At 41.9% G+C, this 17,594-nt stretch overlaps 1 protein-coding gene across 6 annotated transcripts in view; it reads right to left on the bottom strand.

Moving 5' to 3' along the window:
* The window catches only part of ATXN7L1 (ataxin 7 like 1), a 199,166-nt gene that overhangs the window by 54,215 nt on the left and 127,357 nt on the right, over positions 1 to 17,594 (bottom strand). The gene's annotated exons all lie outside the window — the stretch shown is intronic.

The following is a 17,594-nucleotide window of genomic DNA, read 5'->3' as shown; positions in this document are numbered from 1 at the left end:
CTCCAGGAGCTGAGAGACAGACCTGATGACTTAAAATGCTACAGATAATCCAAAACGTCTTGAATGCATGCTTGCTTTGGCTGGATTCCCAGAGCTAGAGACCAAAGAGAAAAATGCTTCCACTTGTCAAAATATGCAGTCCTAGGAGAAAGCTTTCTAGGCAAGTCTGCTGCTGTCTGATATACTGGTAGTGCAGAAACTCAACGGGTGCCCTCTGGGTGGTACTGGAGTTGACAGCACAACATGCATGTGAACTTGCCTCAGTATTGGAAAGTGAGTAGATTGTCCAGCTCTATCCAGAGTATTGAATACTCACAGTGTTGGTCTGCACTTCTAGTCAGGGAGAAGGAATATTGCTAAGCTCTGGAATAGCCTCAGTCCATTTTGTAGGTGGTTCTTCCTTATAGGACCAGAGACAGGAGAACTATCTCCCTTCCTCCTGGGTGAGGAATCAACATCTGGTTGTGAAGCCCCAGCTCACAGCAGTTCAGGCACTCTTTGAGGGCCTGGTGAACTGAGGTGGTCCCCAGAGAGTCTGGGTGGACTTTGTGACCTGCTCTGTAAGGTGCTGCTTCAAGTGCAGGTCTCTACCCACCCGACTTCTCTTCAGGTATGTTTATATTATGATTAAAAATACCTCAAGGCTCCGAATCTCTGACCTTGAGTCAGCTGACTTGGGCCCAATGAACGCGGGCTCCAAGGCTGTAAAATTATAATGCAGGACTTTGAGATCTTCCTGATTTGTGGGCCTCAGAGCCTGGACTGCAGCCCAAGCCCAAACATTTACACTGAATTTTTATAGCTTCCCTGCCTACAGTACAACAGATTTCCTCATTTGGAACTGGGTAGGTCCTGAAGTCAACAAACAAGAGAAATTCATTCTGTGCTGAACAATCTTAATTGAAAAACAGCACTGCAAAATATCACTAAAACACACTAAATGACAAAGAACTGGCTAACTGATACTATTTAGCATTTTCATCAATGATCTGGAAGGACAATGCAACTGTTGGTAGAATTTACAAATGGCACAATGATAAATGATGACTGAGCGGCCATGCAGAATTCTCTGGACCACTTAAGAAGCTCAGCCCATTGAAACAACATTGTTTTTAGTACAGCCACACAGATCTAAGAACTAGGAATACAGGCAATATCTACAGAATGTGGAACTATATCCCACAAAGCAATGACTGAAAGGCCATGTCTACACTAGCCCAAATCTTCGAAATGGCCATGCAAATGGCCATTTAGAAGATTACTAATGAGGTGCTGAAATACATGTTCAGCGCCTCATTAGCATGCTGGTGGCCACGGCACTTTGAAATTGCTGCGGCTTGCTGCCACGCAGCTCTTCCAGACAAAGCTCCTTTCCGAAAGGACCCCATCAACTTCAAAATCCCCTTACTCCTATCTGTTCAATTTTGAAGTGCCACGGCTTCCGGCATGCTAATGAGGCGCTGAATAGGTATTTCAGCACCTCATTAGTAATCTTCAAAATGGCCATTTGCATGGCCATTTTGAAGATTTGGGCTAGTGCAGATGTAGCCAAAAAGATTAAGGGATCAAAACTCAGCATAAGGTCCTTGTGCCATACAGGGGTGGAAAAGGTTAATGTGATTTTTGGATGTATAAACAAGTGACAGCGACTAGGATCAGGGAGGTTATTTTACCTCTTGTATATGACAGTGGTGTGTAGGCTGGATTACAGAAATCCCCATGGGTTTGTTCCCTGGCATGCTGATCAAGCCACTGTCGGTTTCCGTACTGCCCTCTAGGGGTCCTCACCACCCTGTCCTGCTGAGCAAGCAGCTCTGGTCAACTGGAGCCAAGGCACAGAGTTGGGGTTACTGTCTCTCCCCCTGCCAGCAGAGAAACACAGACAATGAACCAGCTCAGATCTGGGAGGGGTCATCTACAAAGGCTCAGTACCCAAGAACACAGCTCCCAAAGAGGACCAAAAACCCAAATAAATTTATTTTACTCAGTAAAAAGTTAACAAAGAGAAAGCTCATAAAGATGTCCACCCTTTTATCAGTGAAAGAGAGAAATGTACAATGGTTGCTCCCTGATAGGTAGCAATTATTTACACTGGGCTTGATAATAAATATATAAAATACACTTTTTATTAAGTATAAAAACTAAGATTTAAGATTGCAAGGGAAAACTGATAGATCAGAGTTACTTAAGTTAAAATAAATAAAAGATGCCAGGTTAATTCTAGTATACTAAGAAGTATGTTTCATGGAAATTCTTAGCCTAAACAGTTGTCATCATCTCAGGTAAAATGCTTCAAGTCAGAGTTGATCTTTACTTTGGTCTGGGTCCACAGCTTTTTCCAGAGCTCTTTAGAGTCCTTTGTGTTCAGGCATCCTCATGTGTTGTGTTGTAAGACACAAGAAGTCATTCTTCTACTTTGCTCACCACTGATTAGGCTTCAGTTGTGTCCAGTTCTGGGCAGCACATTTCAAGAAAGATGGAGAAATTGGAGAAGATCCAGAGAAGAGCAACAAGCACGATTAAAGCGCTAGAGAACATGAACTATGAGGGAAGCCTGAAAGACCTGGGCTTGTCTAGTTTAGAAAAGAGAAGACAGAGAGGACAAGATAGCAGTTTTCAAGTACCTAAAGGAGGGATACAATGAGGAGGGAGAAAAATTGTTCTTTTTGGCCTCTGAAGATGAGACAAGAAGCAATGGGCTTAAACTGCAGCAAGGGAGGTTTAGGTTAGACATTATGAAAAACTTCCAAATTGTCAGCACAGTTAAATACTGGAATAAATTTCCTAGGGAGGTTGTGGAATCTCCACCTCTGTAGATATTTAAGAGCACGCTAGACAGACATCTATCAGAGATGGTGTACATGGTGCTTGGTCTTGCCATGAGGGCAGGGGATTGGACTCAATGACCTCTCAAGGTCCCTTTCAGTTCTAGTGTTCCATGATTATGTGTGTATGCTCTTAGGGAGGGAGAGGCAGTTTCAAAGGCCAGCTAAAGACTGCTTCCCATTCCTTAAATAGACTTTCTCCCCAGTAAGGGAACACTTTGTTCAATTTCCCCACCCCCATGAAAAAGTACCACATTCACAATGGAGCTCAGTACAAGATGGCATAGTCACCTGTCTTTCTAGGACCAACTACAGTGTGGGTTTACAGGAAAAGCATAACCTTTCACAGGTCATTGACTTGATCACAGAGCCATTACGTTTAAAAAGTATCACTAATGGTCCTTATGAGCAAACTTAGAATTAAAATCTGATTCACACTTCACATGTCTAACTTCACATACAAGAATGACACACTCACAAAAATGGGACATACAGATTCTGCGGATTATAACTCTAACAATGACATGTTACATGCCCCATTCTATATAAGACATCTTTGTGTTACTTATATTTCATATTCAGAAGCAATTTTCATAAAGCATGGGAACCCTGTGACAAGTGTTGAGACCAGTATTCGAGTGTCTGCTTGCAGTGTCCACATTTTAAAAAGGATATTGGAAAATTGGAGAGGGTGCAAAAGAGAACCACAAAAATTATTAGAGGCTGGAGAAAATGTCTTAAGAAACATAAAGGGCTTACTATGTTTAGTTTAATAATAAGAGGACTGAGATGACTTTATTATAATACCAAAACAAAAAGCAGTCAAGTAGCACTTTAAAGACTAGCAAAATAATTTATTAGGCGAGCTTTCGTGGGACAGACCCACTTCTTCAGACCACAGCCATACCAGAACAGACTCAGTATTTAAGGCACAGAGAATCAAAAACAGTAATCAAGGAGGACAAATCAGAAAAAAATGATCAAGGTGAGCAAATCAGAGAGTGGAGGTGTGGGGGAAGGTCAAGAATTAGATTAAGCCAAGTATGCAGACGAGCCCCTATAGTGACTCAGAAAATTTCACTCCAGATCCACAAACCAGTTAGTCAACATTTTAATGGAATGGGTAGTTCTGTTAATGACTTAAGAGTATTCGTGTTACTGAAAAAAAATTTTCACACGGCTATTCAAAGGGAAACAGCCGAGTTGTCTTTTATATTCAAATTGGGCACATTAACACATGGTTTGAGCCGGGATGGGAATTTTCTGAAGAAGTGGGTCTGTCCCATGAAAGCTTGCCTAATAAATTATTTTGCTAGTCTTTAAAGTGCTACTTGACTGCTTTTTGTTTTGATAGTATATAGACTAGCACAGCTCCCTCTCTGTTGTTATAATTTGTACAACAATACCTACACAGGGAGAAAATACTCAGTACTGAAAAACTCTTTAAACTAGTGGAGAGAGATGTAACAAGAACCAACAGCTGGAATCTGAAGCCAGACAAATTAAAAATTAGGCCTTTTTTTTTTTTTTTTGTTCTTCCAAAAACCAGTGAGAGTGTACGTTCATTGGAATGAACTTCCAAGGGACATAATGGAGACATCTTTTCATGTCTTCAAATCAAGACTGGATGCCTTTCTGCAAGATGTGCTGAAGCCAAATAAAAACGATGCTTTAGATGAACACAGATTATTGGGCTCAGTGAAGGGGCAAATCAAGTGAAATGTAATAGTCTGTGATAAACAGAAGATCACACTAGATGAAAGAATGAGTTCCTATCTGGTCTTAAAATCTATGATTCATTAGAAATAATCAAAATAAAAAATAATCAATTAAATTAAAATACACACACACACACAAGTGGTTAATTCCTGTAGGACTCAAATGCAGGATCTAGTATTGTTCTCGAGTAATGCTGCTTCCTTTCTGTATACGTTTGAAGATGAAGTTTCTCTTACCACCAAACAAACACTTATTCTAGAGCACCTGTAACTTTCATGCTTTCCCTAGTTTCAGTTAGCACATATCTCTTTTCAAGATATTTATGGCCCCAAATCAGTTTACTGTACTTTTAGTAGATTACCCATAAGAACTGCGCAGACAAGAACCTACTTACTGCATCTTCATGCATGAAACAGAAAGCATTTCCCATCTGTGCTATTTTCTCATATAATCTAATCTATACCTAAACATCAACTGCTGGCACTTCTTAAATAGATTATTCCCTTGACATATTGCTTTAACAGTTAAGAAACTTCTCTTTCAATATTATTTTATGTAAATTGTCTTTTAGTTCCAAGTCATTGTTCCTTGTCATGCTATTCTAAAATACAAATAATCCCTCTACTTCAATTCTTCTCAGATATTTGTAGACCATTATATTTTTATCATCTCCTTTTCTTCAGGTTTTACCATTAAATCATTTCTGGATGATATAATCTCACAATTTTATTATTTTTGTTAGTCACCTCTGGCTTTATTCTTAAATCCCAGACTCATCTCAAAACCTTTTACTCTCATTTTGTACAATTAATAAAAACTTCATTTTTGAAACATCTCAAAATATCTACAAATAATCTTAAACCTCTCCTGCAATCATTTGTTATTTGTTCTTCTACACTTTTCAGTTGGTCAGTAGTTTTCATGTAACTCCCAAAACAGTGCATAAAATGTGGTTTAGTGGTTAATGGATGGGAGTGGGTTTTGAGGGATGCTGGGTCTGAGCAAGGGTGGCAGGGTGAAGATTATCTGGGCAGCACCCCAGACAAACATGGCTCTGTGTCTCCTCCCTCCGCTCCCAGGGCACTGCCCTCCTCTGCTCTTATTGGCTGGAATTTTGGTCAATCAGGGCAGTACTATGAAGTTTCTGGGCAATGCTTCCAAGGCTGCTGCTAGTCCTCTTTTCTTTCCCTGGCTGGGGGAGCAGGAGCATGTGGCAGCGGAGCCCAGAGCTGTTTCCTGCGTCCTCGGCTCCCAGTAGAGCTAGAGGTCTGGATCCAGCTGCAGCTTGCCTCATCCAGCCTACGAGATTTAGGCCTCCAAACCTGTCATCCACCCTGGGCTGGATGCTATGAAGTAGAGCCCCACGCCTTGGGGTCCAGATCCAGACAAGCCACAGTCTGGGTCCAGACCGCGGGCTGGAGATTTCCCCACCCCTGCCCTGGCGCTACAAACTAGACTTTGTGCAAGAATTTTATGCTACATGCAGCTTTGAAATGTAAACTCTTCGAAACAGTTTTACCACATATCTTGCAATATTTATTCAATTTCATGTGTTTTATCATCAGTTACCTACTAAACTTTTCCAAGTAAATGTGTTAAAAGCAAAGTGGGTCAACCCAATTTGATTTTTTATCTTACCAAATTACCATTTCACCTTCCCGGGAAATGTCCCTTGTCTGTATTACCTGCACTACAGCTATTCCTTTTTCAAATTAAACAGGGCTCCCTGCTCCCACCTGAAAGTATCAAAATTAACTTGTTTCTCTTTCTGCCTTTTCACGAGGAACAGAGATTGAGGAGTAAGTGTGGTGGATCTTTCCTACCTACTGGCTTGATAATGCTGTTTTTATTCACTTAGAACAAGCTCTTACAAGACCCCTGGCCTGTAGTTTCCATCTCCACTGTGTGTAATGTACTGGGAGTAGTTATCATACCTTATATCTCTGGACCTTTGCAATGTTATCATGCACAGAACAGTAATGAACAACCCTTCCTCAGTACTACTTGAGAAAAAATGGCCTCCCCATGACAAAAACTGCCTTGAGAAAGCAAGAGAGTATCTTCAATTAGTTCTTTTTGGGCTTCTCTATTAGCCATACATATTTCTTGCAACAGTGTGTCCCAGAAACTGGAACCTTTCCTGTCTTCAAGGCCCAAGTGGGTGTCCCTGTTAGTTTTCACAATCAACCAATAAATTAAAAAAAATTTTGGTTGGTCTCAGCTTTGCAGCTTCTGCAGTCACCGCCTGAAAAAGCTACCATGCAGATGACCACATACCTTCTAAATGAGTTCACTTCAAACAACATCATTCATAAGACTGTTATATTTCCCTTGCTTGTGACAGACCATAATCACCAGGGCTGTAGCTGAAAGTTAGTGAACAAGCAATTCCAAGCAGAAGTGTTCACGTTAATCTTATTTGAAAAACATGAGAAGTAGGGGGGAGGAGTTCTGAATCTTTAACTTTGGTTTTCCATTATGATTATACTGACAATGTTACTTCTGTGTGTTTCATCTGTAGCTGCTGCCATTGGGGCCTTAATGGGACTCCACTTCCACACTTGCAGAATGCCTGAGCCAGATAAGGAGCAGAGAGAAGACAACTTGGGAGGACATATTCAGACAGATCCTGCAAACCAGAGCTGCACCAGGCAAGAATATAATATTCTAAAATGTACAAAGGGAAGAACAGACAGAGGAAGACCCAGGAGGAATCACATCGGCAAAATGAGAGAAAGATGCACCAGGACACAATGGGGTTTCTCCAGCAGCAAATTCCTGCAGCTTCTTGAGGACCTACAGATTCAACAATGACAGGTCTGCATCCCTTTTTGGTGCACAGGGAACTCCACTATGGCACTTCCCTGCATGCCTCCTCAACACTCTCCTTCCACTCCACACCTCAGGACATTAGGAACAACCACAGCTTCACGTACACTGGCCTGAAAGGGCCACAGTTGCAGTAGGTGTTGCTAAATGTTCTTACCCCTTCTTAACCTCTATTCCATAAATTTATTAGGTTTAAATTTATTTACTTTTAACTTTCACAGAATTTTCTGCAGTATTTTTGTTAATCAAAACCGTATTGTTTGGAAAATAATTCATGATATATGATTCAGAATTCCTAACAGCACTAAAAGCACCCACTTACTTGTTATTGTACCATGCGACCACTCATAGGATCAGAGGAAAAAAAATACAGCATAATAATCATAAATGTACAGCATGCATCAAAAAATTAATAGGTGCACTGCCTTTGTTATATTTATAGGTGTACACCAGCCGCCTGGCTGTTTTGGTGTCTTCTCAAATTTGTTCCATCATAGCATCTTCCAGGACAAGGTTTGTCAGAAGTGCATATCTGTTGGACAGCTCCACTTGGAAACCATATCCTTCAGCTGCTCAGTGTTGAATCTCAATCCTGGCTTAGTCACTTTTGTGGTGTACCTCTTCAGCTTGAACTTAGTTTTATTGTGACCAGAGGGTGGTCTGAACCTACATCTGCTCCTCTTCAAGTATGGACATCCTGCATCCATCTTCTGAAAGAACTGCTGATATAAATGTGATCAATCTGGTTTTCTGACTGATGGTCTGGTGAAACCCAAGTGACTTTATGGATCCTTTCATGTGGAAAAACACTACCATCTATCACCAAACTGTTAAAGCAACACAAGTCACTGAAGCGCTGTCAGTTTTCACGCATGTTACTTAGCCCTTCTTTTCCCATGATCTGTTCTCAGCCTGTATTTATGCTTCCAATTTTCACATTGAAGTTGCCCATCAAAATCAAGATATCCTTCTTTGCTTTCTAGTTCACAACACTTTGTAATTTCTCATAGAAGTCTGCTTTACATTCCTCAATTGTTTCGTTGGTTGGTGCATAATATTGCATAATCAATACCTTCTGCACTTTGGTGTAGAATCTGGTTGTGATGATGCATGATGATACTGCTGTCCATTTCATTAAAGCACCACATGCCTCTCTTGATAACATCAAGCCCAAGCTGCTGTGGGTGGTGAACCCCCTTCTTCATGTCCTGAGTAGATGAGGGTTACACCTGTTGCGAGGCGTACCTGCCCAGATTGTGTCCATCTTGTCTCACACAAGCCCAAAACTGCAAACTTGTACTGTTTAATGTCCACTGCAATCTGTGCTGTCTTCCCTGCTTGATATACGAGCCAAAAGTTCCCTGTACCAAACGGGGTGGTTGTCCTGGATGAGAGAAGGGTCATCTGTGGGTCAGCTTCCTTTTGGCTTTTCCTCTCATGCTTCATACTCAATCGGTGCAGATTGCCAACTCCTCCCAAGACTTGTGTAGTTGTAGGTTTCTTTGTAGACGTTTCTGTAACTTTTATTTTTTTCAAGGATAGGAAGATACCTGGAAGATGTGGAGCAGTTTACCAACTTGGAGAGGATTATGGGCACAGATGGAGGAACAGAGAAGGATATCAATGCCAGGATAGGGAAAGCAACAGCTTCATTCAAGACTCTCCATCCCATATGGAGTTCACAAATAATATCTACAAAGATGAAACTTAGGATCTTCAACACAAATGTGAAGAGCGTGCTCTTCTATGGATGCGAGACCTGGCATACTAAAAGTCTTCAAATCACAAGCTACACACATTCATAAACAGATGCTTGAGGTATATTATTTGCATCAAATGGCAAGACTTCACCACAAATGAGGAAAACTGGAACAGAACAGGACAGGAACCACTTGATGTTCAAATCAAGAGAAGAAAATGGTGATGGCTAGGCCACATTCTCAGAAAACCATCATCCAGCATAGTCCATCCAGGTTTCATATGGAAGCCGCAAGGAAAAAGCAAAAGAGGAAGACTTCAGACAACATGGAGAAGTTCTACTGAGATTGAAGGACAACAACTAGGGTACTTCTGGAATTGGCTTACGGTTTTATCTTGACACAGAGTGAAGGGGAGGAGGCTTGTAGATGGCTCATGCTCCAGCTGGAGAACAAAGGTTAAGTCAAGTTACACCAACCACCACATTATGTTTCATAGGCCCCAAATCAGTATGGCCAGATAGAGCACAGTATACCACTGTTCACTATGGCTCACTGCTTAAGTGCTCTTTTAAAGTCTCTCTGAGCACCATAGCTTCACACTTAACTCTTTTAATAACCTGTTTGTTTGGCATTTCAAACTCGGCTGACAGCTTCTTCTATTTCACTCACATGCATCTTTTCCGCTTTTGCTTCACTGATATTATGCAGGACACAGCAGGCATCTATAACCATTGGGATAATATTTTCCACTGGAATCCAATCTTGTAAATACACACAAGCAATTCTACAGTTTACAAAGAACATATTCAACTGTTCCACACCTGCTGAGCTAGTAGCTGAATACTTCCTTGCTGCTACTGAAGTGGCTGGTATATGTCTTCAGAAACCAGGGGAGCAAGCACTAGACTGATTCCCCAGAATCACTATTGACACTTCAATATCACCAATGGTAACCAGCCAGTTGGGAAAGAAATGCCCTGCTTTAGCCTTCTGAACAGCCACATGTTCTTATAGATGTGAGCATCACGCACATTCCCTGACCAGAGAACAATATTGTTGAAGTGTCCTGGTGAACAATCAATGCTTGAATAACCAGAGAAAAGTAGCCCTTTCTATTCATGTACTCTGTGGCAATTGGGCCTCAAGAGAAACTTGTGAGAGGAGTGCTATGACACATCCTCAGTTTGGGAACCCCACTGCTTGCAAATCCATCCACAGTGTCCTGCGTGTTGCCAGAATAATTCAGTGGTTAAAGCACTGGCTTTGTAAACCCAGGGTTGTGAACTCAATCCTGGAGGAGCCTTGCAAGGGTCTAGGGCAGGTTAGATTTAAAAAAAGAAAAAAAGTCTATCAGGGATGGTAGTAGGTCCTGCTGTGAGGGCAGGGGACTGGACTTGATGATCTCTCAAAGTCCCTTCCAGTTCTATAATATGATGCATAGAGTGTCAGAATCACACATAGCAGCAGGAGATGGTTAATAGCCTGGCACGCGTCTATGACAATGGTCCTCACAGTGGATTTTCGAACTCCAAATGAGTCTCATTTATCAGTAGCAATCCACTGTGGCAAGCTTCCAAAGGACAATTGCCACACACCTCTCCACAGTCAGCACAGCTCTCATTTTGGTGTCCCAATACTGGAGGGCTACGGCAAGCTTGGAATACAAATGAAGGGATGCACATCCAAAAGTTTTGTAGCCAATTCTCATCATCTTAAGTCTGCATTATGTGATCCTACCAGTCACTGCTCATTTCTCAGCTCCCAGAAGCAAAACTTCATCAAGTACAACTGCTCCATGAATAACACCAACAACCTTTAATTAGTTCTCATTATGTCAGACAGCAATCAGTCCTTAACAATTTCATTGTTTCCCACTGATTTTGTTCTTGTGGCTCTGCAAATAACAGATGATCATGCTTCCTTTACTTGCAATGTTCATGACAATAGCATAGAGCACTGCAGGCTCAATGCTTCTGTCAGAGATGGAAGACAGGGAGGTGGGCTGCACGGCTACATGGGATTTTTTAAAAGCTACAGAAGTTATCGGAGGCAGATGACTTTCCAGGATAGAGAATTCCCTGATGGGAAGTTGACCCCAGGGGCTCTCTGTTACCCCTGTGTGAACTAATTCTGCCTTACCAAAACTTTTCCCAAACACGGTGCTGGATGATGGTAACCTACATATGGTGTGCCATCTGCATAGTGACACAAGCATGCATGATGAGTATGCGCAGTGCCGTAGCAAGGAACCAAATGCACACACACAAGTACCGTACTAAGTATGGAAACTTTATGCTAATGTAACTTGCATTGGCAATAGTTCATGGTGTAGGCATGCCCTAAGTCTCTGTCATGAGGAGAGAATCTACAACACTCCCATGGTTTTTCTGCACATACCATGCACGTACATTGGTACGTAGAAGCAGAGAAACGATCAATTACTATGTACCATGTCTCAAGAACTTTCTAGCTACTAACTTAGGACAGTATTTTTTTCCTAATGTGGAAAGAAGAAATGGAAAAAAATAAAACCTTTATTGTCAAAGACTTTAGGAACTATTTAGATAGTAATTAGAATGTTAAGTTCTTTGCTCAGTGCTGTGTAAGAGGACAGGCTAATTGCTCCTTCTGGGTTTAAAATCTATATGTCTATGTAAAAAAATTATTTCCCAACATTTGGAAATACTTTTCACTAGGAGACCTTCCACTTCTAATTCAGAATCCAGAGGATTATTTTTGTACACCATTTTATTCCCCAATACTGTAGAACTTGCCAAGATAAGGTACGAACCAATTCTTTTTTGGGCCCTTGTGAGGCCCTGGGATATATGACCAAGAATCCAGCCAAAATTTCTATATACTAGCACAGAGCCCAATTCCCTATGCTAGAGATCTCTAAATTTTAATTGTTAATGTTCCTGAAACTGAACAAAAGAAAATATCTGACATCCTGCTGAAGTAGACATTCTAAAAAGCAGGTAGATAAAGCCTCTTCTTGGAAAATTCTATTTTTAAAAGATGCTTTTTGAAAATATAATTTAAGTATTTGGAGAGAAGAACCACTACTTTGGTTATCCCACAAATTCCTTCTTAAGACACAGCTGTACCTCAATACCCGCAATAAAGTGGCGAAGAAAGATGGCTACACTGACAGATGATTAGTGATTCATTAAACACTTCTGATTCATGTACGTAAAAGAAAACTGCGATGTCAGAAAATCATGCAGCTAGCTATTATTTACAGTCCTGCCTTTTTACTACCACCACACTTGTTCTTCCTCATTCACTTGCACTGAGACCTTTACCCACATGTTACAGTCCAGATTATAAAGTTTTTTTCGGGCATCACCCATAATTTATTTTATGTTTGTGAAACAAGCAGAGCTCTAAACCCGAGGGGAGCTTGGGCCTTACTGTAGTAACATGCTCTAAAATAGTACTTGAACAAAGCACATTAATGAAATATTAATGAGTGCCAGCAGAGTCCAGGTAGTCTGTGACAGGACAGTGTGGGGTACATTCACATCCCTTGTACCACCTGCTAACTGTTCATGTAAAGACCTTCCAATACTACAGTATTAGAAAACAAGAGTAAAGCTGTCAACCATAACACAAAAATATTGTCAATAATTCAGAAAAGGCAAAAGTTAAATACTCTATTCGGCATTTAGAAAGAAGCTGAATGGTGTTTTCACATCCTATTAGGATCATCAAACACTTCCCATTCCAGCAGTAACTGCCACAGAATATTAAATAGCAGCTCCAAAAGTTAAATATTTTAAAATCTGATGGAGCAGATAACTTCAGATTAAGAGTTAAAGGAGTTGGCCGAAGAGCATTTTGAACTATAGAAACTCATTATCAACAAGGAGGACTACTTCTCCGTGGTGCTGCAGGCCCTGGTCAACCACTGTGGACAGTTCACGGACATTTATGTTGGGTGCTTGGGCAGGGCGCATGACGCCCATGTGTTCCGCAATTCCACCCCATGCCAGAAGCTGGAGACAGGCATATTTGTCCCCCGCCGTGAGCTGGCAGTTGAAGACTTGCAGATGCCAGTCATGCCATGGCTGATGAAACCATATACCAGACAGCTGGACCCCAGCAGGGAACAATTCAATGAGTGCCTGAACCATACCAAGATGCAGGCCGGTGCATCTTTGGGCACCTCAAGGCACAGTTCAGGTGCCTGCTGACAAACCTCGATACGAGGGAGTTGAACATCCCTGAGGTTGTGGCAGCTTGTTGTACCCTGCACAACACTGTCAAGGGGTAGGGACACTGGCTGCGAGGGGCAAGCCTACAAGCACAGTGGCCATCCACCAGGCCCATCAGGATGGAGTATGGAGCCAGGAAGCCCTGAGGGAGAGCTTCTTCCAAGGACCCCAGCAACCCTCCCTAGGGCCCCTCCCCACCGGGGGGGCAGGTCCACAGCCCTAGCCTATCCCCATCATGACCCCACCTTTGCCCCTCCCCAACTCCAGAATAATAAAACCACCTAGCCCATTCCCATCATGACCCTGCTTTGCCTCTCCCTGACCCCAGAATAATAAACCCACTCATCTGTGTAGTGAACAAAAACACCGGATATTTTTACCTATTCACCAAAAAGTGTGTGTGTTGGGGGAGGGATGGTGGTTGGGACTGTGGAGTGATCGTGGGGCCTCTGAACTTGTGGGAGGGCCTCTGATGTGGGGCAGGGGGACTCTGAACTTGGTGATGGGGGGCTTGGGACATGGGGTGGGGATCCTCAAAACATGGTGGGGGTGTGAACCTGGGGGACAAAAAAGCCCAGCCGTTTTGTCAACAAAAACGCCTTCAGTCTAGATGTAGCCTAACAATCCTCAATCTCACAAGAAGAGTGAGATCAGAAGAGGGAAGAGATCAGAACTTTTGCTGTTTTCAAAGACCTGTAACTCTCGGTCACTTGAAGACTTACATCTCTGCTTAAGCATCTCTTCTGCTAACCCTGTGCTCCATTCTCCTCTTGTGGTAGTAGGTGGAACTCTGACAGAACATGTGTGAGTGAGTGAGGGATTCTGGAGGTCTCAGACATCTAGACATCTACTGCCGCTGTGCAATAGTGACCCATATCCCAAGGAAGGGTTATATAAGAAGTCAGAGCCTAGGAGCATGCATTACGGCTCCACAGCTAGTAACAGTGATGAGACTTGGATCAGATTCAAGTGATTAGAAAGCTCATTGGACCAAGCAGTTGGGTCCACTCACAAGAGACTGGTGATTGCTTTACAATTACTGAAAGTTATTTTTTAGAACTATTTTTATGTTTTTGACTGGACAGTTATTTTTACAAGCTATCACTTGTTCAATCACAAGTCATCCACTGGATCCAGGATTGGTTGACATTTTATGGCCTGTGTTATATGCAGGAGGTGAATACGGTAAATGGTCCAGTCTAACCTTCAAATCTGTATGAATAATTTCTCCTCAGGAAAGCTGAAGCCATCTACTGAATATTCAGTATCTAGTACTGTATAATCAGGCCTTCTTTCCTGAGTTCCAAGTAAAAAGAAAAATCACTTCTTATTTCTCTGGAGCTTGCAATTTGCTGGAACATACATAGGAATACCAGTGTTTAAATGGGGGGGAGGAGAGAGAGAGAGAGAGAGTGAGTGTGTGTGTGTGTGTGTGTAAAAGCAGTGTGATCTGGGAAAAAAGTTCTGAGGAGTTCTAACCCTCAGTTACTGGCTTGTTATGTGATACTGAGCAAATTCTTTAACTTCAGTATGTCTCAGTTTTTCCATCTGTAAAATGAAATTATATGACATTTCCGTACCACCGCACAGAAATGTTGTGAGGATTAGTCAATGAACCCATTGGTAGCTTTTTAGATAGAAGGCCTAGCTTATCAAATGCTACTCACTCATTCATTAAATAAACCGATTTACCTACTCTGTCTTCAGTAAATATTTCCTGTTTTGCTTTGGTAGAAGTGTTAGTTTTGGTTTACAACTTTCCAAATACAAGCCAGCCAGATGAACACACACTGGTGTGCATGCTGTTCTGCACTGGCCTGAATTGATTTACAGAAGGCCATTTGCTGGCACTGTGAAGGATATGAATTATGGCTACCAAGTGTTTTGTCATATACACCTCTGCCAGTTGACTGCTGACAGCCAAACAGTTAATCAAACAACTGACAGGCAGCCCTTACGAAAGTAGCTATAAAGATACAAAGGCTTCATGGGAGGAGGGCAAGTCAGCTGCCAGAGATGTGGAGGCATTGCAGAAAGAGGGTCCCCTCTGCAGACTGGTGAGAAGTTGTCAGACAAACCAACACTGCAAAAAGGGGAAAGGAGGATGGAAGGCTGGGAATCAGGTAGTAACAGCTTAACAGGAGAAGTAGGTAACAGCTGAGGGAGTGGCAAGAGACTGAGGAGGACTGATTCTGGCTGTTCCCAACAAGGGTCCTGAGCTGGAACCCAGTAAAGTGGGAGGACCTGGGCTCCATTACTAACTGCAGTCAGGGTTTTTTTTAACAGGAAAATGTCTTAACTCCACAAAACCTAGGGCTGATCGCTCCCCACTAGAGCCACAAACCTCTGACTTCCCGTAATTAGGGCTGTCAAATTTACAGCCATCAAAAATGCATCACGGACTGTGAAATCCGGTGTCCTCCGGGGAAATCTGGCCTTTTATGTGCTTTAACCTACATAATGCAAATTTCATGGGGGGAGACCAGTGTTTCTCATCTGGAGGTCCTGACTCAAAAGGGAGTTACAGGGAATCACTCACCGTGTATCAGAGAGAAAAATGTGACCTGGTATTTTTAAAGTGATTTGGATGGGCTGATGTGCTTTGTCATACTGCACAAATGATTTGTGTAACAGACAGAAAAACTGAGTTTAATTATTCATTATTATTTGTGTAACAATAGCACCCAGAGTCTCCAAACTAAATCAGGACATTATTACTCTCGATACTACAGCTAAACATAGTAAGAAAGGCTTTTGTCCCAAGGAATTTAACATGGAAGTAGGCAGGACAAAGAGAAAGAAAAAGGAAGTTACTACCTTCTTAAGTTTACATTTGGAGAACTGAGGCCCAGAGAGATCAAATTATTTGCTTGGAGTCCCATAAAAAATCCTGTGTAAGAGTATGTTCAGACAGCAGCTAGTAGAGTGCCTTCCAGTGTGGGTAGACAGGCACACTAGGTCTGCTTGAGCCAATGGGGTCAACACAGCAGCGTGGTTGACTGGCACAAGCACAGGCTTGGACTTAGATTCCAATTACCATTCTGCCTAACCCCAGGTATGAACTCAGGAGGCTAACCCTAGCTGCTGCAGCTGTATTGCTCTTTGTTAAGTGTGCTAGCTTGTGTATGTGTCCACAGTGGGATGCACCCTGCCAGCTGCTGCATCAGTAAATCTAAAAGACAAAAACTCAACCCAGCTGTCTTTGGTCAGAGGCCTTAATCACAAAAGTGTCCTTCTATGTACCCGAAGAAAAAACAAAACAGCGTCATGTAGCACTTTAGAGACTAACAAAATAATTTAGTAGGTGATGAGTTTTTGTGGGACAGACCCAGTTCTTCCGATCTGGAAATTCTGATGAAAGTAAACTGGCAAAAGGAGAGTTTAACAGAATGAAAGAAAAAAATGAGAAGAAAACTGACAAATCAGCTATATAAGACAGAAGGAGAGGAAGAAAAGTGAAGGGTGGGGAAGAAAATTTCTTACTGTGTCTATTAAATTAAGTGACTTGCCTGAGATCACTACAAGTATCAAAGGTGGGGAAATGGTCCTTGAAATGTGTAAGGTAACTGCTATCTCTACTGAGACCTAGGCGCAAAGTATCGAACTTGAGAATAAACTCCAGTTCAGATGCCTCCCTTTGTAATCTGGTGTTAAAGTCTCTCCGTTTTAGGAAGATAAGACAGTGTCTTAATACATAAAATACAAATTCATCCTGCATTTATATTCTCACAACTGCACTGTGCTCAATTAGTTTGTGAAACAGACAGTGTAACATTAAGCATAACATTAACATTTATGCCTAAATGCATATACAATACCTTTCGTGCCGAAAAAGACTAGAAGGGGGATTTTCACAGACTGTACTTTGCCCTATGATGTCTTGCAGACCATGGAGGATACTAACACTTAAATAATGAGGTTCAGTGGTAACTGGCGTCCAAAAGTGGTAGGGGAGCAGGTGACAAACTCTCATTACTCTAATTAAGCCAACACTGAGCACTAATGAAAATCCTAGCCTTACTATTAAGCATATTAATTCTAAGGGTTGCCTAAGTGATTTCAGATGGTGCACATGCTCAATGGATCTAACTTACCAAATTGAAAAAAATCATTTCACTTGTTCCATACCTCAGAGAAGTCAACTTCTCATGATACGTCAGGGCAGTGAACTTTCAATCTGCCTCTTTCCTCTTTGTCTTTTTACCAATCTATCCTTACGCAACTGGGCATTCTCTCTCTCTCTCTTCCCCATTTCCCCCCAGTAGAAAACCATGGGCTTAGCTTATATATTCAGAAGAGAAGAA

The sequence above is a fragment of the Carettochelys insculpta genome, chromosome 1 (assembly GCF_033958435.1).
Source record: "Carettochelys insculpta isolate YL-2023 chromosome 1, ASM3395843v1, whole genome shotgun sequence".
NCBI classification, from domain to species: Eukaryota; Metazoa; Chordata; order Testudines; family Carettochelyidae; genus Carettochelys; species Carettochelys insculpta.
Note: the sequence above shows the minus strand (reverse complement) of the source record. Positions and strands in the feature narration are given on the sequence as shown.